The sequence below is a fragment of the Erythrolamprus reginae genome, chromosome 5, assembly GCF_031021105.1.
Source record: "Erythrolamprus reginae isolate rEryReg1 chromosome 5, rEryReg1.hap1, whole genome shotgun sequence".
Classification (NCBI taxonomy): Eukaryota; Metazoa; Chordata; class Lepidosauria; order Squamata; family Dipsadidae; genus Erythrolamprus; species Erythrolamprus reginae.
The window spans coordinates 46,793,555-46,818,901 of NC_091954.1; the positions used below are offsets into that span (position 1 = coordinate 46,793,555).

The 25,347-nt window shown below is 37.8% G+C and overlaps 1 protein-coding gene across 1 annotated transcript in view; it reads left to right on the forward strand.

Moving 5' to 3' along the window:
• Positions 1-25,347, forward strand: part of ADAM12 (ADAM metallopeptidase domain 12) — a 350,980-nt gene that overhangs the window by 236,347 nt on the left and 89,286 nt on the right. The gene's annotated exons all lie outside the window — the stretch shown is intronic.

Consider the following 25,347-nt stretch of genomic DNA (forward strand, 5'->3'; position numbering starts at 1 on the left):
GAAGATTGTAGAATAACTGCACTCAAAGTCTTCTAAGTAATTTCAGCTTGAGAGATGTACTGAGTGAAATGTCCCAGGGCTCTGCTCTTTGCCCAGTGCTGTTGAGCAACAGGATTTGGAGAGGGAGTGAACGGATGCATTCCAAATTTACAACTGGGAAGGAATGGATAATACTTGAGATGGAGTGGATTTAAAAAGTTCTAAAGTGGCTTGAGCAGTGGGCTGAAATGAATAGGGTGGATTTATTGATGTGAAATTGGAAGTTCTGCATCTAAGTAGGAAAAATAAAAGCCACAAGTATATGGTGATGAGAATTGGCTTAGCAACAGTACATAGGAAAAGGATCTGGGAGTTCTTATAGACTACCAATTAAAAATGAACCTGCAGTGTGATACAGCTGTTAAAAATTCAAATACTATCTTGGAGTACATTACTAGGAACACACCATTTAGATCATCAGAACTGTTCCAATTCTACCCCAGTCACAGCCCAGTAATAGTCTATTGCTGGTTCAAATAGTTTTGTCCTCGTCCTGAATGCAGTGTTTGTTTCTTCCCCGGAATTTGTGACTTATATTTGTTTGTTTCATTTTTTTCTATTGCGTACATTTATTGTTTGAAGCTGGGGGTCTGCCAAATCAAAATAAATTTCCCTGAGAGTAAAAAAAAACATGTTTTAATTAGTTCAATTTGTTTAAATCATGGTGGGTTCAATTTAAGAGAGTAGGTTACATTTTTTATTTTGCTTTGGAGAAGATGGTTCTGATCTTCCTTTTCATTATTTTTAAATGTGTGCATGCACATAAATGTGAACATTGCCCTTTAGTGAAAGATACTGCTGCCAATGTGGTTTTATTTATGAATATACATGGAATTTATTTTCTGCTCTGCTGCCTATTGTTTAAACAAAATCAGGTGGCGATGGTAATACAAGTGCTTGCTAATGATAGCCTGGTTTACCAATCACATCCAGATGTCAAGTTCATTATAATCTCCTTTCTTTTCTCACTGCCGTTTTGAAATAAATATCCTTTTTTCATCCCTCTTGTACCTCATATTATCTTCAGGAAGCTAAAGATGCTTAGTTCTCAATCACCTATCAAACTGAAAGTCTAAATGCCTAGACTAAGCTGGAGTTCCAGAAGACTTGAGGAGGAACACTATTGTTCATGTATCTTATTGATGTAATGACTACAAAGATTACATTTCCCATATACTGTATCTTTACACTTTCCAGCAAGCCCACCACTACTCTTGGTATTTCTCTCATTCTGGATGTTGTTGCCTCATCCAATTCCCATGGACTTTATTATACATCTTTTGTCATGAGAACTTTATTTCATATGTCTTATTGAGATTTCTTCAGTTTTCACTCTTCACATGAAATATTCCTGAAGAAACCCTTCTGTCTTTTGGTCTTCTTTCTATTCATACAAAGCTACAGGTTACTATTACCCCATAGCAAAATATTGGTTGGCATTTTATGCTAGCAATAATATATTGACATACAAATACTGATAAAAGGTCAGTATATTCTATCATTTGCATACATTTTTGCATTATTAATGTATCCAAATTGCATGATTGTAACAGGCATAGTTGGGTATCTTTTCTATGAACCTTCTTCTCACAAGACCTTAACCATTTCTGGAATGCTACATTTTCACCCCAGGATCATATAAGTGCTTGCAAAAAGCTTAAGCAAAGTACTAGGAAAAGCTATTTAACAGAGAAACTTCTTTGTAGATAATCATAACACTGTTGAGATTTGTTTGCTTGGTTCTCTATTAAATGATTTGTGGCTAGTGGGAGGGAGCATGTCATGACACTTTATTTTAATAATGAATTTGAAAACAGGCCATTTGTAACCTTTGCCCAGCACTAATTAGTTTACAGGCTTAGGAGAAACCATGCCTCCCAGTAGAACATGATTAAATTGCTTTAGCTCAACAATTTTGATCCAGCTGGTAAAATTATTGTAAGAACAGACAGCAAACAGAAAATAAATGGATGTAGATCAGTAGTACCCAACCTTTAGAGCTTGGTGGCCTGGCTGGGCAGGTGGGGAGAGGGGAATTGAACACATGCCGCGGCCCATCATTCACATGAGTTGAGCTGCATGCATGGGTGTACTAGCCAGCCACTCATGCAGCCCACTTCTAAACCAGCCACAGCTTGGCACTGGGCTGCAGCCTGGGGGTTGTGGACTTCTGCTGTAGATTGCAGGTTTACATGAGATTCAGTAAATAGCCTCATGAACACAACTAAGATGGTTACTAGACTTCTGCTGCATTTGACTAGATAGTTTGGGGGATTGAGAAGTGTACCCAGGGGCAGAATGAGTGTTGAGAAACTAACACTCCTTGCTTTGTCCAGTACCGTATTTTTTGCTCCATAAGACGCAGTTTTTTTTCCTCCCAAAGTAGGATGAAAAATCAGCCCTGTCTTATGGAGCGAAGATGGCGGCGGGCGGGGCTTGGCGGCGGGCGGGACGCGTGAGGGAGCGAGCGATCCGGCGTGTCGGGCTGCCCGGGAAGGCGAGCGGTGCGCGGTAGGCGCGGGGATGGGGACGGGGGGGAATCGTCTGAACGCGGTTCTGAGTTGGGGGGTTCGGGGGGGTGCTGGAAAGCCCCCCCAGGCCGGCTGCGATCTTTTAAAACAGCCGCGCCGCTTCCCAGCTGACTCCTGAAGCCAAAAGCCAAAGGCGAACTTCCGCGCTTCAGGAGTCAGCTGAGAAGCGGCACGGCTGTTTTAAAAGATCGCAGCCGGCCTGGGGGGCTTCCCAGCACCCCCCGAACCTCTAAAATCTAGGTGCGTCTTATCAGCAGGTGCGTCTTATAGAGCAAAAAATACGGTAATTATGTCATCTCACCCTGTCCAGAAAAAATAAATAAAGATGAGCTGAAATAACAAGTAGCATTCTACAAGAGCGGTGATGGTGAACCTATGGCACGTATGTCACAGGTGCCATGTGAAGCCATATATGCTGGCACATGAGCTGTTGCCCTAGCTCAGCTCCAACATGCATGTGGGTGCTGGCCAGATGATTTTTGGCTCACACTCTGGGAGAGCATTTTTGGTTTCCAGAGAGCCTCCTGTGGGTGGGGAAGGGCATTTTTACCCTCCCCCAGCTCCAGGAAAGCCTTTGGAGCTTGGGGAAGGTGAAACACAAGCCTACTGGGCCCACCAGTAGGTCCTCCAGGGTGCAGGGGAAGCTGTTTTTGCCCTCCCCAGGCATTGAATTATGGGTGTGGGCACTCACACATGCACAATAGTGCACGCCCATGCTTTCTCGCCACCCAAGGAAAAAAAGGTTCACCCTCACTGTACTAGGGTGTTTAGATAAAAGACATCAACAAGTTAAATTTGCTTCTTGAGACACAAATATGTTGTGATTGGTGACAGCATTGTTCTGCAACTCCCAACACTTAAGCCTTGGTCAATATGAATTTGAGTACAAATAAGATCAGATAAGCGTTTTTGGAATCCTGTAAGTTAGCCTTTATAAGAACTGTATTCTCCTAGCAAATAAAACTTTGCTAGGAGAATAATTAGTTTTGGTTTTAGACAGTTGTCAAAAAAACTGACATTTTTCTTATTAGGGCTGGGCAGCACTTCAGATTTTGATTACAGAAAGATACTTTAGGGCACTTGGAGACATAAGCAAAACCTTGAGTGTGCCTTTCTGCCATACCTATACAGTCTTCATAATTTATATCAGTTCAGTTTGTGTATGTATATTACCATTCCAAATATCCTATTTAGTCCATTGTTTTGTTCTTTCCCTTATTTCTTCCAGCAATCTTTTTATAGACTGGTGTCTAAGTATATGACATAACAATGTCTCAATTTTCTTTCTTTAATGGCCTTTTTGAGGCTTCTTTATTCCCATGCCATCCCCTGGACTTGAGAATTTGGTCTTTTTATTCATCCTAAATGCCTCTTTTCAAAGCCCCCTTGAATATAGTTCATGTCTCACAGTTAGAAAGAAGAATTCACCAGATGTTCTAATTAGTCATTCTTACTTTTAATTTTAAATCATTTTTTCTTGAGGTCAGATTATTCTTCATGCATAGAAAAGTTCTCCTTTCTAAGGATATTCCTGGCAATTTCTATGTTCTTCTTTATTTTACCAGCTCTCTTTCTATCTTCTGTGAACAAGTGTCCAAAGTATGTACAGTTCTTTACTTGTATAAAAATGGCATTATAGACCATTGATTTAAATTTTGGAGATTTTTTCCTCCTTTAAAATATATATATATATATGGCTCAAAGTTTTTGTGGAGTTGTGGGAATAATGACAGGAGACAGACTCAAGGAACAATTCTTTACTAGGCAACTTCTCTGTACAACGAGCAAATTCCAATATGACAGCTAGCCCTTTTATAGGGAGCTGTCAGATATTTCAACCAATAGCGTTTGAGATATTCCTTCCCCCTCTCAGGCCTATACAATTTATGCATGGTATGTTTGTATGTATGTTTGGTTTTAATAAGGGTTTTTAGTCATTTTTAATGTTAGATTTGTTTCATGTTGTTTTATTGTTGTTAGCCACCCCGAGTCTGCGGAGAGGGGCGGCATACAAATCAATCAATCAAACAAACAAACAAACAAACAAACAAATAAATAAATACTCCCACTCAATCACTGGACCTGGGTGAAACCATGTACACAGTCAGTACATAACAATTTTCATTTGATGTATTCTCAATTAGAAGCACCTAGTTCTTTTCTTTTTCTAACAGCAACACGATATCATCTCCGTATCTTATTTATTTTCACATCCTCATATTCCTGGTTCGGTGCTTGGTTCATCCAATATTTTTCAGTGTAGATATTGAAAAGGAGGGGGGAAAGGACAGGATCATGGCACACTTCTTTCTGGATTTAATACTTCTTTGAAAAGGCTCCTTCAAGCTTTAAAGACTTTGCTCCCAGTGCAGATTCATTATAATACTAATGTCTTTGTCATCATTTCCAATTCAGTAGCAGTTCAAGCCTGCTGAACTGAATTGCAAGCCTCTGGTTGCAATTCAAATGCTAGATGCATTTTACCATTCTTTGGATTTCAATAGGGATTTTGGTATTCCTTAAAGTTCTTTTTGGTAAAACACATCTTACAGCACTGCAATTTTTTAAATAAAATATGAGATCATAACATAAACATCAGGTAAACAGTAATAAGAATAAAGAGCACATCTTGAGTATACAGGAAAAATAACTGTATTATTAAGAGTGCTACTAACTTAAGAACTGCAATGATTTACCTAACTGTGACAAGAAAGATTGTAAAGTGGGATAAAACTCGCTTAGCAACAGAACAAATATCTCACTTAGCAACAGAACTTTTGGGCTCAATTATGGTCATAAGTCGAGGATTACCTATAGATTTAAAAATGATACCATTGAAAAGGTATTATTTAAACAAGTGTTGTCATTCAAAAATCACAATTTAACTGTACTCAAGATACTGAGCATCATCTCAATATCTTGAATACAGCATTTATTACTGTGATTCCTGGTCCCAACATATAATATAGAGAAAGAACATGTGGACACCAGGGTGAAATCCCCCAAGTTCTGACAGTTTCTGGAGAACTGGTAGCAAAAATTTTGAGTAGTTCAGAGAACCAGTAGTGGAAAATTTGAGTAGGCAAATACCGCCTTCTGGCTCCAAAATTGGGGGGGGGGGAATGGAGATTTTGCAGTATCCTTCCCCTACCATGTCCACCAAACCACAACACACCCAGCAAGCCAGGCCCATAGAACCCGTAGTAAAAAATATCTGGATTTCACCACTGATGGGCATGTGGGAATGTCTGCCATGTGTATTAAAAGGGAATGGGTATTTAAAATAAATTTTTGACCAGCAACTGCAACAGTAACAAGTAGACATTATCCTGAACTTGATTTTTAATATATTATTTAAATAGTTGGTATATTAAGAATTCAGTTTCTTTGAAGCCATCTTCAATGAAAATTCAGAGATGAAAGGAAAATACCCATATGATGCTATTGAAAGACAATGATATTAGCAATACACCATACATCATTTGTATCCTGCTTGCTTAAAACTACTCTTTCATCTCTCATTTCATTCATTTCATATGGGTAGCTTGGGAACAATAACACAGTGGAAGTTTAAAGCAATGTATTTGCTTTGGCAAGTAACCTATCTAAACACTGCCAATTGATGTACATTGAAAGCTTTAACTCTCTGGAGAGTCTTTGGGCCTCTCTGAACGATGATTTCCAATACATATGCACACTCACTTCTACACATAATGAGATCAGAAACAAGCTTTTGCCCTTTTTTTCAGAGACCATATTCAAGTCTATCTTTGTGGGTGATTGAGTTTAATGTGGGCGTTCTGTTTTAATTGCAATAGGGAGCATATTTCCTAAACTTTGATTCTTGAAATACAATGTCTTTCCTTGCTTAGACAGTCAGCCCTGTGTGACATTTTCTCTCTGTGGTCTTATATATTTTTAATAAATAGTAATATCCAGTTTATTTATTTATTTTATTCTCCTAGAACAGGAGTTATTTTAGTGAAAATCAGGCTAAGCCTTTTATAAGTTAAAAAAGAGAAAGATTCATTTCTATTTGTATTTTGTATATTAGAAGCAGACAATCCAGTCTACTCTGAGGACTAGCTCCAGAACTTCAGAAATGTTCTCCTATGTTCTGAAATATCGGAATGACTTTAATTTGTCTTATTTTTCATTAGAATTGGGTAAAAGAGGATGTTTAGATTAATATGAACAGATGAAGTGTACTGACATTCCTAGAAATCAGTTTCAAGATTTTTCAGCTATATTTCCTTAAAGTTTGTTCTTCTAACTACAGTGATACCTCAGTACTAATTGTTAATTGGTTCCATATGATACAATAACAACTAAAAATGATGAGTACCAAACAAAATTTTCCCATAAGGAATAGTGTAATGAGACACAATTCACATCAAAATGCACTAAGGCCCAAATTTGATGTGTTTCAAAGCAGTTGAGTATCAAGATACCACTGTAATAAAGTGGCCACATCTTTCTTATTTTGAGGCACATTGCCATGAAATTATGAGCAGAAATTATGTTTCTGTTTATCAGCACATCTGTACATCTGATAGATTTCAAGACTTGGAAGGATTTATGCAAGAAAGGAGTGGTGTAAAGATCAGTGGTGCCTCTACCAAATGTGGTACTCTGAAAGTAGGAAGAAATCTAAAAGATTAATATAATGAAAGAAGACAGCCATTAAGTCAGCAGCTAGTTAAGCCAAATTTATTTATTTATTTATTTATTTATTTATTTATTTATTTATTTATTTATTTATTTATTTATTTATTTATTTATTTATTTATTTATTTATTTATTTATTTATTTATTTATTTATTTATTTATTTATTTATTTATTTATTTATTTATTTATTTATTTATTTATTTATTTATTTATTTATTTATTTATTTATTTATTTATTTATTTATTTATTAGATTTGTATGCCGCCCCTCTCCGAAGACTCAGGGCGGCTAACAACAATATAAATAGACAATGTAACAAATCTAATATTAAAAATAATCTAAAAAACCCCAATTTAAAGAACCACTCATACATACAAGCATACCATGTATAAATTCTATAAGCCTAGGGGGAAGGGAAATTTCAATTCCCCCATGCCTGATGACAGAGGTGGGTTTTAAGGAGCTTGCAAAAGGCAAGGAGGGTGGGGGCAACTCTGATATCTGGGGGGAGCTGGTTCCAGAGGGTCGGGGCCGCCACAGAGAAGGCTCTTCTCCTGGGTCCCGCCAAACGACATTGCTTAGTCGACGGAACCCGGAGAGGGTCAACTCTGTGGGACAAATCATAAAACATCGTCACAAAGCAGCAAAATAATATTTTCCAAGATTGATCAACTTTCCACATTACTGAATGGGGGAAGGGTCATTGCAAAGATTATTATTACTTAAGGGCAGATCATATTCTCCTTCCTTCTGCTCTCCACTATAGCATCTTACACAAACAACAAAACCCATTTTCTACCACTTGGGCAAAAAAAAAATGCAGGCAATGGAGTCATAATTTGTAAAATAATGTAGCCATGATTTTAAGTAATAGATCCAGATCAGGGCTCTGCAGAGAGCTCAATTTGAAGTGGAACAAATGAGATCTTTCCACTCAACTGGCTACAAATGAAAATCTATTCCAAATTACTCCATCCCCTTTGGAATTTGGGCTTCCTCTCAATCTGATTCAGAGCTCCAGCAGAAATGGAGGAATAATATCTAGAAGCTTTGGAAACAGCCAGTCCATGTATATCAGTGTTTTACTTAAAGTTTCTCTTGAGTTGGGCTCCTACGCTGTGCTTGAATTTTGCCTTGAATGATATCATGGGAAACAAATCAGGTGGAAGAAAATTGTCTGGAAACCTGGACACAATGAGGCAAAGCAGGAGTAGCTTGTATTTCTACTTGTACCATCTGCTCCTCAAGCAAAGAATAACCCTCTTTATTTCCGTCCATTGTATGTATATCTGGTAGTTTGCTATAATGGATGTGGAATTAAAATTGTGAGAATTGATTAATATGCCTGAACATCTTCAGTAAGAAGAACAATTATTAGTCACAGGCAAGAATGGTTAACCCCCAGATTAACTGATTTTTCTTAAATTAGAAATGCTTTGCATTTCTCAAGCCTGCTGATGTTTAGAGATGTTTATCTGCAGAATCAGCAGAAACCTCTGACTTTATCTATTTAATGATTTTTAGAAAATGAAATTATCTTGGCAAGGTAAAGCATTCTTAATTAAATTCTGCAGCATCTATGTTTCCAGTCCAGTTGGAATTTAAATACATATACACAAAAAACACAGCCCTGCCCAATAAATTAGTTGTGACAGATTTGTTGTTTTGCCAGCAATGTAGCATGAATTTTTTTTTAAAAAAATCACAGTTTAATGCCTCCTCTTTTTCAATGGTAAGAAGCAAACATAAAATGTCAGAATAGTCTTATGTCAGCATCTCATTTAAATTCTTGAAATCAACAGGGTGCAGCTGAGGGACAATCATTGTTTATTTACTATTAAGCATTTAACACCATTAAAAATATCTTTAATTTTTCCCCAATAGAAAAAAGTCATAATTATAACTTTAAATAATGTCCAGATTTTCCATGCTTCCTTATTTTATTTTCCAACATGTGAATGCTTTCTCACCTAATGCAGGGGTGTCAAATTCAAGGCCCCTTGGCTGGATCTAAGCACAGGGCGTTTGGATCTGGCCTGTGGGGCCACCCTGGAAACAGCGAAGGACTGACCCACGGTTTCTCTGCCAGTGAAAACGGAGCTCAGGAGGCCTGCATGCAGCCCTCCCAGGTTCCATTTGTTTCTGACAGAGCACTCAAGCCACCACAGGTGCCCCCAACACAAGCAAATTTGATCTGGCCACTCCCACCTGGCCCCCTGAGGTCAAACATGATCCTGGTCTGGCCCTCAATGAAATGAAGTTTGACACATCTGACCTATGCCTACAATGAACAGTTAATGATATTAGACTTTTATTTTTAATGCTTGGAGTGGAATACTTATAACAGAATTCATGTTGAAACAAAATAATTATTTATAATATATGAAAGAAACACAAACACACCTCCCAAAAAAACCTCTCGGCATTTCAAAATAAGATGCTTAACTAAGCATTTTCCTAGTTAGGCTAACTTGCTATGTATAAACACTCCGTGTGTGTGTGTGTGTGTGTCTGTGTGTGTGTATGTGTGGGGGTGCAGGTTAAAAAGGGAAGGAGGAAGGGTGGGCTACGAGCCAGAATGCTAAATTGAGCTCACCGCCATGGCTCATAAGTTCTTGCAGGACCAGCGCAATTTTGCTGCTGCACCTGTGGAGGTAGCAAAATCAGGCACGGAGCTGCAGGTAAAACCTGGCCAAAACACGGGTGCAATTTTGCTACCTCCACAGGTGCAGCAGCAAAATCATGCTGGACCTGCAAGAACTTACGAGCCGCGGCAGTGAGCACAATTTAGCGTTCCGGCTTGTAGCCCACTGCTGGGAAGGAGCATTTGTTGATTCATATGCCTCTAATCTTGATAGCCCTTTGTAGGATCTGAAGAATAGACTCTTTGCTTAGGTATTTAGATCAGGATAGATAAGTTCTAGTCAATGGCTAGATACATTCTGCTGTTATTCATGTTTCTTTTTTTTTCTGTGAGAGGGGTTATTGTATATCTTGGGACTCTTCGGGTTACAGTGGTACCTCGACATATGAGTTTAATTCGTTCCAGACCCGAGCTCGTAAGTCGATCAACTCGCATCTCGAACGAATGCCTTTAGACTTTGTTTTTCGTGCCGAGATAACTGGAAGCAAGGAGATTCTTGCGCCACCTAGTGGAAGCTCAGCTCGTGTCCCGAATTTGAGCTTGGGTGTCGAACAGAAATTTCACTCGCATCGCGACTTGTAACTTGGAATACTCACATATGGAGCAGCTCGTATCTAGAGGTACTACTGTATATGTCATGGGTATCTGTATGTTTAATCCTTCAACACCATCCAGAGTCATCAATGCAAGTCTGACCTTACTTAGCTGGCTAATGAAACATTTGCAAGCAACAAACAAGCTCACAGAGCACTGAAAACTCCACATGGGTAGCTATACAAATCTAATAAACAAACAGAAAAATAAGCACAGCAATGTGAGCATCCAACTATATAATGTGACTGCTGAGAAAGATGTTTACTCTTTGTGAAAACCAGACCTTCGCTTGATTAATGGGATGTCATTTGTCTTCTTTTTCCTTTTATAAATAGATCTAAATTTAAAGCAGCTGCTTTCTTTAATGAAAGTTATTTTAAGATGATGGATTAAGCCATATTGTATGCTTATTCTTCATGTAAGGTAGATGCTATAAGTATTACTTAATTCTCTAGGTTTTTTTAAATGTAATATGAAAAAGATTAATAGCCAATGCATAAATACGTCACATGTATGTGTTTGTGATGGTAAAGGTATTCTCTTTTCCTTGCTAAGGACTATGGATAAAATCAACTGAAGCATATTTTGGCCATATGACACATGTGTGATTCATATGACATGTCAATCATGCACAGCCTATTCTAAGTCAGCTAGATCCTTCAATCTAGCAATTACCTGACAAACCGTAAAGGGCTACCAAAATTTCTACTACCATATCATATGCTGCAATGTCCTGCCTGTCGGCAACTACTTCAGCTTCAACCACAAGAACACAAGAGCACACAACAGATTTAAACTTAATATTAACCACTCCAAACCTGACTGTAAAAAATAGGACTTCAGTAACCGAGTTGTTGAAGCGTGGAACTCATTACTGGACTCCATAGTGTCATCCCCAAACCCCCAACAATTTACCCTTAGATTATCTATGGTTGACCTATCCAGATTCCTAAGAGGTCAGTAAGGGGCGAGTACAAGTGCACTAGAGTGCTTTCCGTCCCCTGTCCTATTGCTCTCCTATATCTCCTATACCTTTCTTCTATTCCTATATCTCTTCTATTCTTTCATTGATATGTTCTATTACTATATCTTCTTTTCTATTCTTTCTGAGATATATTTTACTATGAGTATCTCCTCTATAACCTTCATCATGTATTTTACTATGTGTGTGTGTGTGTGTGTGTGTGTGTGTGTATGTATGTATGTATATATGTATGTATGTGTATATATATATATATATGACGGTCTTGGTATATTCGGGTTTCTTCCCGTGTAGGATTTGGAAATTTCTGGCGACGTTTCGATGAGGTCTCACTCATCATCTTCAGGCTGGTGTTTCTGTCCTTTTTCTCAGGCGAAGACTGAGAAAAAGGACAGAAACACCAGCCTGAAGATGATGAGTGAGACCTCATCGAAACGTCGCCAGAAATTTCCAAATCCTACACGGGAAGAAACCCGAATATACCAAGACCGTCATACCTGTACCCGTGAAAATCTACGAAAACATATATATATATATATATATATATATATATATATATATATATATATATATATATATATATATATACCCACTAAAATCCTCATTGTGTATTGGACAAAATAAATCAATAAAATAAATAAATAATTGTGGGCATGGATTATGCAGGCTGCCCTGCATTGTATTTCAACATCTTTCAGTGCAAATTGGGTGCTCTAGGGTGGAGCTCCATTTTCGCTATCCCACTGTGTCCCCACCCCCATCCAAGCAGTAGCCCACCCCAGCTGACAAGCAGTGGTGGGCTATGAGCCTGAATGCTAAATTGCGCATGCTGCCATGGCTCGTAAGTTCTTGTGGGGCCAGCGCAATTTTGCTGCTGCACCTGTGGAGGAAGCAAAATCGCGCACGGAACTGTAGGTGCACCCGTGTTTCAGCATGCGCGGAAGCAAAAAGATCTCACCAAAACATGAAATATCTACTGCAATCCCATATTCCTAAACGCAAGCCACTGATAACTCAGGGGTAACTCTGATCACTTTTCTTTAACAGGTTCTATCTTATAGGATTTCAGTTTTGGTTTGTGCTGGATGCGGAATAACAACGTGGATAAAAGAGCTGGAATTTAACTTGGGTCACTTTATTTAAATTAACGTAACTTTAAATTAATGTAAACTTTAACTGTTGTAAACAAATAAACAAAAGGACCTGCAGAGGCCAATCAAACTAATGGGGCGGAAATTAAGTAAGAAACTTTCCTTGGCAACTATAGGGCATAATTCCTTGCTGAACCAGGTGAAGGTAGCCACCTTCACCTGGATCTGAGCCATTCCCTTAAAGCGTGTGGGAGGAGCTCACGATCCAATCCCCCTTGGGAAATTTAGATTATGTGAGTCTCATGGGCATCCCCTCTCCAATCCCACAGGTCGTGATGACCTATAGTTCCTGGTGAGAGGTGGCCCATCATCTTTGAAAAGATACCCAAAAGGAGAACGTGCAGTTGCTACCACTGCCCATTTCCACCCCTAACCTGCCAACCCTAGTAACCAGAGGGGAAGCCAAATAGATCAAATTTTGTTCTAAAATAGCGCCGCACCCCCTAACCAGCCCATCCTTAACGTCAGTGTAGAATAGACAAAAAAATGGCTGCTACCCATGGGTGAAACCACAAAAATATCCTATTCAGTCCCCGGAGGTGACCCCATTTAGACACACTGTAAGATAGAGGTGTTCGCTTTTATAGGGCGTGCGCGGGACTGCCCATGCCTCCCAGGAGGCTGCGTGCATTGGCATGTGACCAGAAGCCGCCAGTCTCATGTTGACAGTGAGACTGTCGCCACAACCTGCTGCATCCATGCAGAAGCTACGTTCCCCGGCTCCGGGCACAACTTTCGGCCAGCAGTAAGTCCGCTGATCGTGTAATTCCCCTGTTTTGCACTACAAAAATGCTTTGTCATCAGGGAAACGATGCTAGCTTTGTGAATAATTATTTAAATATTAGTTAAATCCTAACATGATTTTCACACTAATGACAATTCTTCATCATGCTCTGAAGGCTAGACCTATCTTGAAGACTTTCTGAATATTTGTCCAGCAGCATCCATTTAATCACAAGAGCAGAGGAGGCAACTTGGAAATGGATTGCAAGCAGTGTGTTTCTAATAGTAATGTTGGTGATTTATCACATTCATTTATTGTTAGGAATAGATGTCATGTTTAGTGCAACCATATAGGTACAAACTAATTTAGTTTGGTTTCTTATCTACAATTTTCTTGAACGTTAACAAAACCTACAAAGCATGGTACAACTTTTGCTCTTTTTTCTCTCTTAAATGTGAAACCATGGTGACCTTCTTCTCTCTGGTTTTCTCCTGTTTTCTTAAATCACTGGGTTGACATCAAGTCTACACAGTAAATTGTGAAATCCAGACCCTTTACTGTCAAGTTAATTGTTATTAATGAGGTAGCAATGTAAAAGGAAATAGAATAATAGATGAACCAGAGGCAAATGTAAACTCATTTTAAGTATTCTCCTTGACTGCTTAGTTTTCAATAGGAACAGAAGTTGAGTACAGCTTCCACAAAGTTTGCACAGCAGATAACTCTGGAACATAGTTAGAAGTGAGTGTCAAGCTTGATAAATTGAGTTAGCATTGCTTCACCTTTGGAATAAGGAATGACATTGACCAGAAAGTCCTATTTTTTAAAAAAAATCTTACTGTATATTTGTCAAAGGAAAAGGAACATTATAATGTTTTACTTGGCAGTTTTGTGACTGTAGAATTATGCTGTGCCTCTGCAAAGGAGTTGTTACTCTTTGGAAATACTTTTTAAAAAAAAAAAAATTATCCAGCTATTGGTCTTCTTGGTGCTGTCTGATTGGAACCTTGCATTTTCCTTGTAAAGCTGCTTATTTGACTATTTCTCAAATTAAACCTCAGGATCCCAGTTATATTTGAAAAAAACATATAGAATACAGTAAAGCCATCCTTTTTTCGGATATAGGATTGGTTAACTGTACAACTGTTAAAACAGTCTTCAGCCTCTGTGTAGTTGCACCTTCCTAACACAGCTCCTGGAAAATGTTTTATGTCACATGCCAAGTTATTAATGACACACCTCACTTGAATTAACAAATGGCGCACCAGGAGAGTAAATACAGAGTTGTTATTCAATCCTCATTTTATTTCACAAGCTCAACTTGATATGTACTAAATTCCGTATTTTACAATCAGATGCTTGACTGCCTATTCATACATTATAGAAACAACAAAGAGACAGTCCTTATTGAAATGTAGGTAGATATTCATATGAATAATTGCAAAATATGACTTCTGTCATAAAGATGGTATCACTCACTTACCTTAGATATATGACCTGCAGTAGGAAATGAGGGACAGAGAAAGAGAGTACATCCCCCTCAATTTTAATTCTTACTCGTTTCCTCTGAGTACTTTAATGGCAAAGCATATGCTTTGTGTTCCATTTATATCAAGGACATATCAAGCATAACTTAAAATTCATATAAATAATTCTGGCAGTGAAAAGGCTCTTGTCTGAAACTTTAGTGCAGCACCGTGAATTTTGTCAGATCATATATTCCTCTGAGAACAAAAGATGACGAGCTGGATCTACAGTTTATACATGTGTAAACCAAAAGATTTGTCATAGGTGTTTATAACAATCTGCAAAGCATGAATTCTGGGATTGTCTCCAACTCCTTATCGGCAATGGCTGCATTTTCTTCTGGATAATGAAGTAATATGTTGCATCTGGGTCCACGGTGAAATCTACTTACCTTCCCTACTGGAAGGCCTGCTTTTTCACCATCTCTGCACGCGCAGAAGAAGGCTTTGCGATGCAGAGAGTATAAAAAACAAGGAAATGGTGATGTCCGGCAGAGTGGGAGACGTCTCACGCTACTGCTGCCACTGGTTCTCTGAACCACCAGTGGCCACCACTATCAGTATGGCTGAACCAGGGCGTACCGGCTGCATTTCACCATGATATGGGTGTGACTGGTTTTCTCTCTTTCTCTTTCTCTTTCTCTTTCTCTTTCTCTTTCTCTCTCTCTCTCTCTCTCTCTCTCTCTCTCTCTCTATCACACACACACACACACACACACACATACACACACTGTTGTGGTTCCGTCTGAGGCCCCTCAGGGAACGGCTGATCTTCTGTCGGTTTCCAGCTCAGAGGGAGAGGCTGAGGAACAGGAGGTGCAGGCAGACGAGGAGGAGGAATCCCAGGCTGAAGAAGAGGGAGGACAGCCAGAGTCCCCCCAGAGGGAGCTCTCCCCAGCAAGCAGCCTGGATTCCTTAGAGGAAAATGCACAAGCCATAATTGATCTGCGACAGAGAAGAGCTACTCAGAGAAGGGATCAATTGGCTAAGTACTTTCAGCATTAAAGAGGCAACAGCTGGGTTTGGGTGTGGTGCTCTTTGGAAAGGCTAAAAGGCAGACCCACCCTTCCTGGCTTGTGGAGTTTTATCTTTGAGAGTCTTGGGACCTGGCTGTGAACTTTGGCATCTTGGAATCCTGGTTTGTGCCTTTGACTACTGAAACCTTGGGGTGGGTGTGCCAGCAAGAAGCTTGCTGTATTGTCTGGACATCAGGACTCTGCTGTAAAGTATTATAGCCTGTCTGTTGGGAAGAACAGGTTTTCCTCTGTGTTTATTTTTTCCAGCTATAAAATACTTTTGGCTTTTACCAGAGTGTCTGGCTGTTTTTTCCAGTTGGTGTTGAGGTCTGGGGGAACCCAGACAGAACACACACAGAAGAGATTTTTGTCAGAGTGGATGCATATTTAATGCTTCTCTCTTTTTTTTTTAAATTGATTTTCATAAAATAGACAAACAAACATACAAACATTGAACACAAAATGGGGATACATTTTCCCCGCTTATCTTGAAAGTATAAATTCAAATACAAAAAAAAGAATACATAATTAGATATATATTGAATATTGAAAATTTTGCTAAATTTTGAATTGAAGTTTTTCACATTTTTACTAATATATATATAAAACCAAAATTCTTACCATATTACTTATATATAAACTAATTCTTATATATAAACTAATTCTAATATAATCCTTAAACACAGTAAATTTAACTAGAACTAATATAACTCAAGCAAAAATAAGTACCACATGTTTACTAAAAATAGGTTATATATCTTATTTTTCCTTATCTATCCATTTATAAACTTCGTTCCATGTTTCGTAGAACTTAGTATCTTCTTGATCATTTAGACGTCTTGTCATCATATCCATTTCAGCGCAATCTAATATTTTAGCGATAACTTCTTCTTCTTTGGGGACTTCCTCCCCCTTCCAATTCTGCGCATAGGTAATTCTAGCCACAGTTAATATGTGTATAATTAAGTATAAAATTTCTTTCTTGTAAATTTGATTGGTAATTCCTAATAAATAAAATTCCGGGGTAATTTCTATATCTTGCTTTATAATTTCTTTTATTATTTTCTCTATCGTCTTCCAATATATTTTAGCTTTACCACATGTCCACCATTGATGGTAATAGGTACCTATTTCTTTCTTACATTTCAAACACAATGGAGAAGTTTTAGGAAACATTTTTGCTATCCTATTTGGTGGGAGATGCCATCTATAAAACATTTTAATTTGGTTTTCTTTTAATGATACTGATTTGGTCATTTTCCAATTATTAATCCAGACTTTCTCCCATGTATCTATATCTATTTCTTTACCAATGTTTTTGCACCATGTTATCATGTTATCTTTTAGAGTCAACTCTACATTTTTATGTGGGATGAGGAATTTATATATTTTCCCTATTGTTTTAGTTTGGTTAAGAGTAATTAGGTTGCTTAACAAATTTTTATTCTTATTAAAGATGTAGAGTGTTTTATCCTTCTGGTATCTGGATCGAATCTGTGCGTAGTGCCACCAATCTATTGTTATCCCTTCTTCTTGTAGTTTGATCCTGGATTTTAATTTCATTTGGTCATCTAATAAATCTTTATACCTTATTATTTTTTTGTCCTTTATGGACTTTGGGTGTATTATTGCTTCTAGAGGGGCAAGCCATTCTGGAATGGTTAAAAAATGGTTTTTCCTTATATCTTTCCAAACTTCTATTAGATATTTCCTTAGTGTATGTCTTTTGAAATATGAGTGGTTTTTCTCCTTATCATACCATACAAAGGCATGCCATCCAAGCATGAGATCATGTCCTTCTAAATTTAATATTCTTTTATTTTCTAAAGTTATCCAATCTCTAATCCATGTTAAGGCGGCAGCCTGATAATATAATTTCCAATTTGGAAGTCCGAAACCTCCCCTTTCTTTAATGTCCTCTAGAAAATTTATTTTTATCCTTGCTTTTTTTCCTTGCCATAAATTTTTTTTAACTATGTTTGTTAAATTTTTGAAAAAGGTACCCCCTGGATTTATTGGAATTACCTGAAAAAGAAATAAAATTTTGGGCAGAATATTCATCTTGATTGTTGCCACTCTTCCTAGAAAGGATATTTTTAAATTGTTCCAGATTTCTAAATCTTTTTTAATTTCTGTCAATAATTTTATATAATTATCATTTTTTAATGTTATTGTTTTAGCTGTTAACCATATTCCTAAATACTTTACCTTTTTAGCAATCTTTATTCCGGAAATGCATTCTAATTTAGTTTCTTGTATTTTACTCATATTTTTGGTTAAAAATTGTGTTTTGCTTTTATTTAACTTTAGACCTGCTACCTTTCCATAATGTTCTATTGTCTGCATTAGTATTGGAACTGTCGTTATCGGTTCTTCAATTATAAAAGTCAAATCATCTGCAAAGGCTTGGACTTTATAAGTCTCGTCTCCTACAGTTAGGCCTTTTATTTTGGGGTCTGCTGTTATCTTGATTAATAAAGTCTCCAGAGCCATAATGAATAATAAAGGTGATATAGGGCAGCCTTGGCGAACTCCCTTATTTATCTCAAGGGTTTCCAATTGTTCATTGTTTAATATTATATTCGTTGTTTGTTTTGAATAAATGGCATCTATTAAATTGACAAATTTTGGACCAAATCTCATTTTATTTAATTGCATTTTTATAAATATCCAATTAACGTTGTCAAAAGCTTTTTGGGCATCTAGGAACATTAATGATAATGTTTTCCCTGGATGTTGCTCATAATACTCTAATGTATTTATGATAACTCTAAGATTATTTTTAATTTGTCTACCTGGTAAAAAGCCATTTTGATCTTGATGTATTATCCCATTTATAACTCTTTTAAGTCTGTCTGCATATATAACAGTAAATATCTTATAATCTACATTTAATAATGATATAGGCCTATAGTTTTTAATTTTTTCTGGTTCCATACCCGACTTATGAATTAGGGTTATTAATGATTCTGACCAGGATTTGGGAATTTTACCCTCAAGTCTACATTCATTAAAAAATTCTAACATATTATTTCTTATTGTTTCATTTTCTATTTTATACCATTCTGCCGGTATGGCATCTGGGCCAGTGGCTTTGTTGTTTTTCTGTTTTTTAATTATTGTTAGGAGTTCTTCCATTGTGATTGGTCCATCCATAATCGCCTGTTGATCTTCCGTTATTTGTGGTAATTTTGAGTGTTCTAAGTAGTTAAAAACCTCATCTTTGCTAATATTATCTTTTGTGTATAGTTCTTTAAAAAAATTATATACAATGTCTGCTTTTCCTTCTGTATCATATTTTATTAAACCGTCCTTATCTTCTAATTTTTTAATTATTTTTGATTGCCTCTGTTTTCTAAGTTTATATGCTAGCCATCTGCCTGGTTTATTTGCATGTTCAAAGTGATATTGTTTTGCTCTTTTTATTTTTTCGGTTATTTGATTTTGTTCTATCAATCTAATTTTATGTTTGATTACATCTATTTTTGTTTTCAAATCTTTATTCTTTGTATTTTGTTCTGATAAGGATTCTAGTTGTTTTAGTTCGTTTATTAGTTGTTCATATTTTATTTTGTTTTCCTTGTTATATTTTGCTGTATAAGATATCGTTAATCCTCTTATGTATGCTTTAGCTGTGTCCCATAAATTTTGTGGAGTAGTGTCTGAATTTTTATTAATTTCAAAAAATATTTTTAATTCTTTTTCAATCCAATCCTTATATTTTTTATCTTTCAAAATATTTCCATTCATCCACCAATTAACCTGTTTATTATTAGTTCTCATATAAACTACTACGGGATTATGATCAGCCCATGTATTGACATCTATCTCGACCTCTTTTATTTGTTCTGCGGTTGTTTTTGAAGCCCATACCATGTCTATTTTGATTGTACAAGTTAACATTGAACCTAGACCTCTGGTTATTGTTTCTATCTATGCCCCTAATGAAGACCAAATGACATTTTACAAAAAATTACATCAAATAATAATAGAGTTAAATATTGAAAATATATTAATAATTGGTGACTTTAATGCTATCACAAACAGACAATTAGATCATTTGGGGGGGGGGGAATAACAAAAGTAAAAAGAGAAGAAAGAATTTATTACCTAGCACTTTCCAAAAAATGAAAGCAGAATTATTATTAAATGATATTTGGAGGGAAAGACATCCTCATAAGAGACAATATACTTTTTACTCTAACCCCCATAAAATTTGGACAAGATTAATGCTTCTCATTCTGTGTGTATTTCTTCTTACTCCCGATGTCATCTTTGAGAAGAACAGCACAGACTTCCTATATTTTGCTCTGACACACGCATGAGAAGGAGGGAGAGGACTAAGAATGGGGCAATGATCCAGTAATGGGCTCCTATGTGTACAGTCAGGTATGCAGTACCGATAGAAAAATTTTGATTTTTTTTTTCTTTTTTTCCCTTTTGGGCTCTAGGTATGTTTTTTCAATCACAGTAAATTATGTTGAATGTGTATAATTTTAGAAGAGCTATGCGTGCATGTTTATTTTTATTTATTTTTATTTATTTATTTATTTATTTTGTCCAATACACAATGAGGGTTTTAGTGGGTATATATCTATATACACATAGTAAAATACATGATGAAGGTTATAGAGGAGATACTCATAGTAAAATATATCTAAGAAAGAATAGAAAAGAAGATATAGTAATAGAACATATCAATGAAAGAATAGAAGAAGAGATATAGGAATAGAAGAAAGGTATACGAGATATAGGAGAGCAATAGGACAGGGGACGGAAGGCACTCTAGTGCACTTATACTCGCCCCTTACTGACCTCTCAGGAATCTGGATAGGTCAACCATAGCTAATCTAAGGGTAAATTGCTGGGGGTTTGGGGATGACACTATGGAGTCCGGTAATGAGTTCCACGCTTCGACAACTCGGTTACTGAAGTCATATTTTTTACTGTCAAGTTTGGAGTGGTTAATATTAAGTTTAAATCTGTTGTGTGGTCTTGTGTTGTTGTGGTTGAAGCTGAAGTAGTCACCGACCGGCAGAATGTTGCAGCATATGATCTTGTGGGCAATACTTAGATCTTTTTTAAGGCGTCTTAGTTCTAGGCTTTCTAGGCCCAGGATTGAAAGTCTAGTCTCGTAGGGTATTCTATTTCGAGTGGAGGAGTGAAGGGCTCTTCTGGTGAAGTATCTTTCGACATTTTCAAGGGTGTTGATGTCTGAGATGCGATATGGGTTCCAAACGGATGAGCTGTATTCGAGGATGGGTCTGGCAAAAGTTTTGTAAGCTCTGGTTAGTAGTGTGAGATTGCCAAAGCAGAAGCTACGTAGGATTAGGTTTACAACTCTTGAAGCCTTTTTGGTTATGTTGTTGCAGTGGGCTTTGGCACTTAAATCTTTTGTTCTTAGTATACCGAGGTCTTTAACCGTGTATGTACACACATACTTTATGTAATGTGTATGTACACACATACTTTAATTGTATGTGTGTATATACACATACAGTTTATAATAATGTATAATAATGTATATTATAATAATGTATATTTTTGTGTGCCTATGTGTAATATGTATGTACATATATGGCATATATAGATAGATTTAAATAGTATATTTTGCATGCTCAGTAATAGTAACTATATAGGGAAATTGTATCTCTTTGAGGCAAGGAGAGACTAGGCACTCTAACCCTAACTCAAATCCTTGATATGAGTGACGTCAATTTGGCCACCTTTAAGTCAGTCACATGACCTTTAAACCACCCTGGTCACATGATCATCAAGCCACTCCCACCTGGTCACATGGCTGGCAAGCCACACCCACAAAATAAGCCACACCCACATTATGGTAGTAAAAAAATTGTAGCCTTTCATTGGGGCAATCAGTATTATTTTCAGCCGTGGCCTGTAGAGAATGCTGAATTTCCTCTGCCTGAAGGTTTCCTCAGCCATTTGCAAACTCAATATTTTCTCTTTGGTGGTTTCCTTACTTATCTACCAATTTTAATCCTGTTGTGTTTGATTTTTTGGAGACTTGTGCTGGCAGACAGACAGACAGACAGTATCTCAAACCTCTATACCTAATTTAAGGTGACCAGATGCCCCGATTTCTACGGAACAGTCCTGCTTTTTGCCCATTTGTCCGGCGTCCTGCTGGGTTTTTAAAAAGTTCTGCTTTTTTGATATACCAGCTGGCATGTTGAACGCCGACTGGAGATTGCATTGGAGCTACTTTCCATGCATTCAGGTGGCTTGAAGGAATTGGAGGGCAAGCAGTTCGGATTCCACCCTGGGTACGGGGCTGGGATGGACCCAAAGGATGTCGCGGAGGCCCTGGCAGTGACGCTACTGAAGAGGCACCCGTGCCGCTGCTCCTCAGCCTGCCTGAGCAGCCGACGCTGTGCCCCCTCGCAGGGAGAGGGGAATCCTCCTCACGAGCAGCTCCCAGAAGCTCCACTCTGCACCCAGCAGCAAAGTGTCACCTTCCAGGGTGGCAGGAACAAGGGGAGCGTCTTTCCCTGAGTTGGCCGGTCCCGGTGGAGACACTGGTGGTGGTGGAGGTTTTCCTTCGAGGAACATCAGTGCTGGGAATGTCACGTCCATGCTGCCACCGCTGCCACCAGTGTCTCCACCAGGACTGGCTAACTCAGGGGAAGATGCTCCCCTTGTTCCTGCCACATGTAGGGAGCCGCTCGTGAGGAGGATTCCCCTCGGCATATCCAGCCACAGAGGAGGTGCTGATCATCCCATGGGAGGGGGCTCGGCTCCATTAGCCCCCCACTCCAATCTCCTGTCTTTGGGTGCATCCCCAGGGCCAAACCGCCCGCCTCCTGCCAAGGGCTGCCCAGCAGCCTCTGCAACATTCCTCAGATACAGAGAACTAGGCAGGAAGTCCTCTTAGCACATCTTGGAAGGTGGAGCCCAGCCAGAGATAGATCGCAGCGCCAGCTGTAAAACACAGAAGTGGTGTAGTTCTGTGTGAAACCAGAGGAGAAGCTAAAAAGAAGTGGGGTATGCTGCTGGCTCATCCTCGAAGAGACAGAGATGGAAGGAAAGAGAGGGGGAGAGTGAAAGGGGGAGGGAATGTGAGAGAAAAGGAGAAAGGGAAAAATGAGAAACTGATGGAAGGGAAGAACGAGGGACAGGAAGAACAAACAAATTAGAGAGAGAAGGGGAGAGAAGAGAAAAACAGAAATGAAAGGGAGAGAGTAAGAGAGAAATGAGGGAAAGATTGAGAGAGAGAAGAGGTAAACAAATGAAAGAGAGAAGGGGAGAGAAAGAAAAAGGGAGAGGAAAGAGAGATAAAAACAGAAATGAAAATGAGAGAAATGAGAGCAAAAAAGGGGGAGGGAGAGAAACAAATGAGAGCAAAAAGGGGGAGAAAGAGGGAGATGTACACAAAAATGACAGAGACCTGGAGGGAGAGAATGAGAGAGGGGTAAAAGAGAGAGATAGAAGTGGAAAGAAAGAAATTAAAGGGAAAGAGAGAGGGAGGGAAAGAGAGGAAGGAAGGAAGGAGGAAGAGAGGGAGGGAAGGAAGGGAAGAAGGAAAGAAGGAAGGGAGACATTTCGCACAGAAAACACTGGGAGCCACAAACCCACCCCCTTCTGTACTATTACACTGCACACCGAGGCAACTGGACACAAGAACAGTTTTTCCCCAAACACCATCACTCTACTAAACAAGTAATTCCCTCAACACTGTCAAACTTTTTATTAAGTCTGCCCTTCTATTTCTACTATTTTTTTCTCATCATTCCTATCACCCATTTCCTCCCACTTAGGACTGTGTGACTGTAACTTGTTTTTTGTATCCTAAGATTTTTATTAATATTGATTGTTTCTTCATTGCTTATTTGCTCCTATGACAATCATTAAGTGTTGTACCACGATTCTTAACAAATGTATCTTTTTCTTTTATGTACACTGAGAGCATATGCACCAAAACAAATTCCTTGTGTGTCCAATCACACTTGGCCAATAAAGAATTCTATTCTATTCTATTCTATTCTGCTCTGCTCTGCTCTGCTCTGCTCTGCTCTGCTCCGCTCCACTCCATTCCACTATTACTATTTAATACTACACCATTTGCTTCAAAATACTTTTTTCCTTATTTTCCTCCTCTAAAATCTAGGAGCGTCTTATACACCACTGTGTCTTATACACCGATAAATACGGTACACCAAATTTTTAATCAAGACACGCACACCGTTCCTCTCCCCACCCATCAATGGTGTCCCTCTTTAGCAATATTAAAATCTGGTCATCTTAACCTAATTCCTTTCAAATATTCCATTGGATTGGAAAGAATAAAAAAGAAAGAAACTCAAAATTACTTTATATCCCAAAAAGAAGCCTGGCTGATAGATAATGAAGAAGCAAATTAAGATAATTTTATTTAAGTGAAAGAAGAGAAAATTGAAAAAAATAAAAATAAAGAGAATGACCGTGGAAACCGAAAAGGTGTTTAAAAATATCTTTGTGTCCTTCAGCTTCATTACTGTCAGACAGGGTTGAAAGACTTCTCCATTCAAAATTAAATTGTCTCAATTATTTATTCATTGCATCAATATGCAATCTCTCTTCAGTAAACATAGTGTTCCCTCCTTTCCCACCACTTCTCTCTCACTCACCTTATCCTCACAACAGACTTATTAAGAAACTTAGGCTAATATCCACTTTATTTTTTGACAACATAAATGCATTTTGAGCTCTTGGGAACAGCTTGTACATTAAAGGTGAATAAGAAGAAACTCAGGTAAATTGTGGATGATTCACATTCTTTCTCCCTACAAGGGAACCAAAGTCTTTGCCCAGGTGAAAAATGAAAGGCCTCCTTCATTTAGTAGGAAAGAGAGGTGGAATACAAATAATTGAATTTCAGTGACTTCTTTGTCATAGGTGAATTTTCACTTTTGGGGCTAGGGGGGAAGCAGCAGTGGGAAAATTCATAAAATTTGATGTTTTTGATTTTTTAAAAGATTTTAATCTATAGCTAATGGTGATATGATTTTTAAATATAGAGAGAGACTATTCTAATACTGTTAGAATTGTTAACCAGCCTTCTACAAATTGGCTCCTCAGATATATGGAACTACAGTTCCCAGCAGCTTCATCTGGTACTGCCACTGACTATTGCTTAGTGTAATTTGTTAAACTTGTTTTTGCAGAAAATATAATCCATATATGTCCCACATGATTTCTTTCACTTTTATGATTTGATCTGTGGTGTATAAAGGGCATATTGTTTTGTATTTATCAATAGATATATTTAAAGTTTAAATCTGAGGTCTGTATATTCTAAAATAAAAAAAATGAGAACTCCAAATGTGTAAATATGAGGGAGAAACATAATTGAACATGCCATTCATGGTCTCTACAATGAAGGTATGAATATTATGCATTTTTTTTCTCCAAGTAGTTCAGAGCTGCCTAGATGGAACTATAATTTACTCTCTGAACTGAATAAGGCTACGA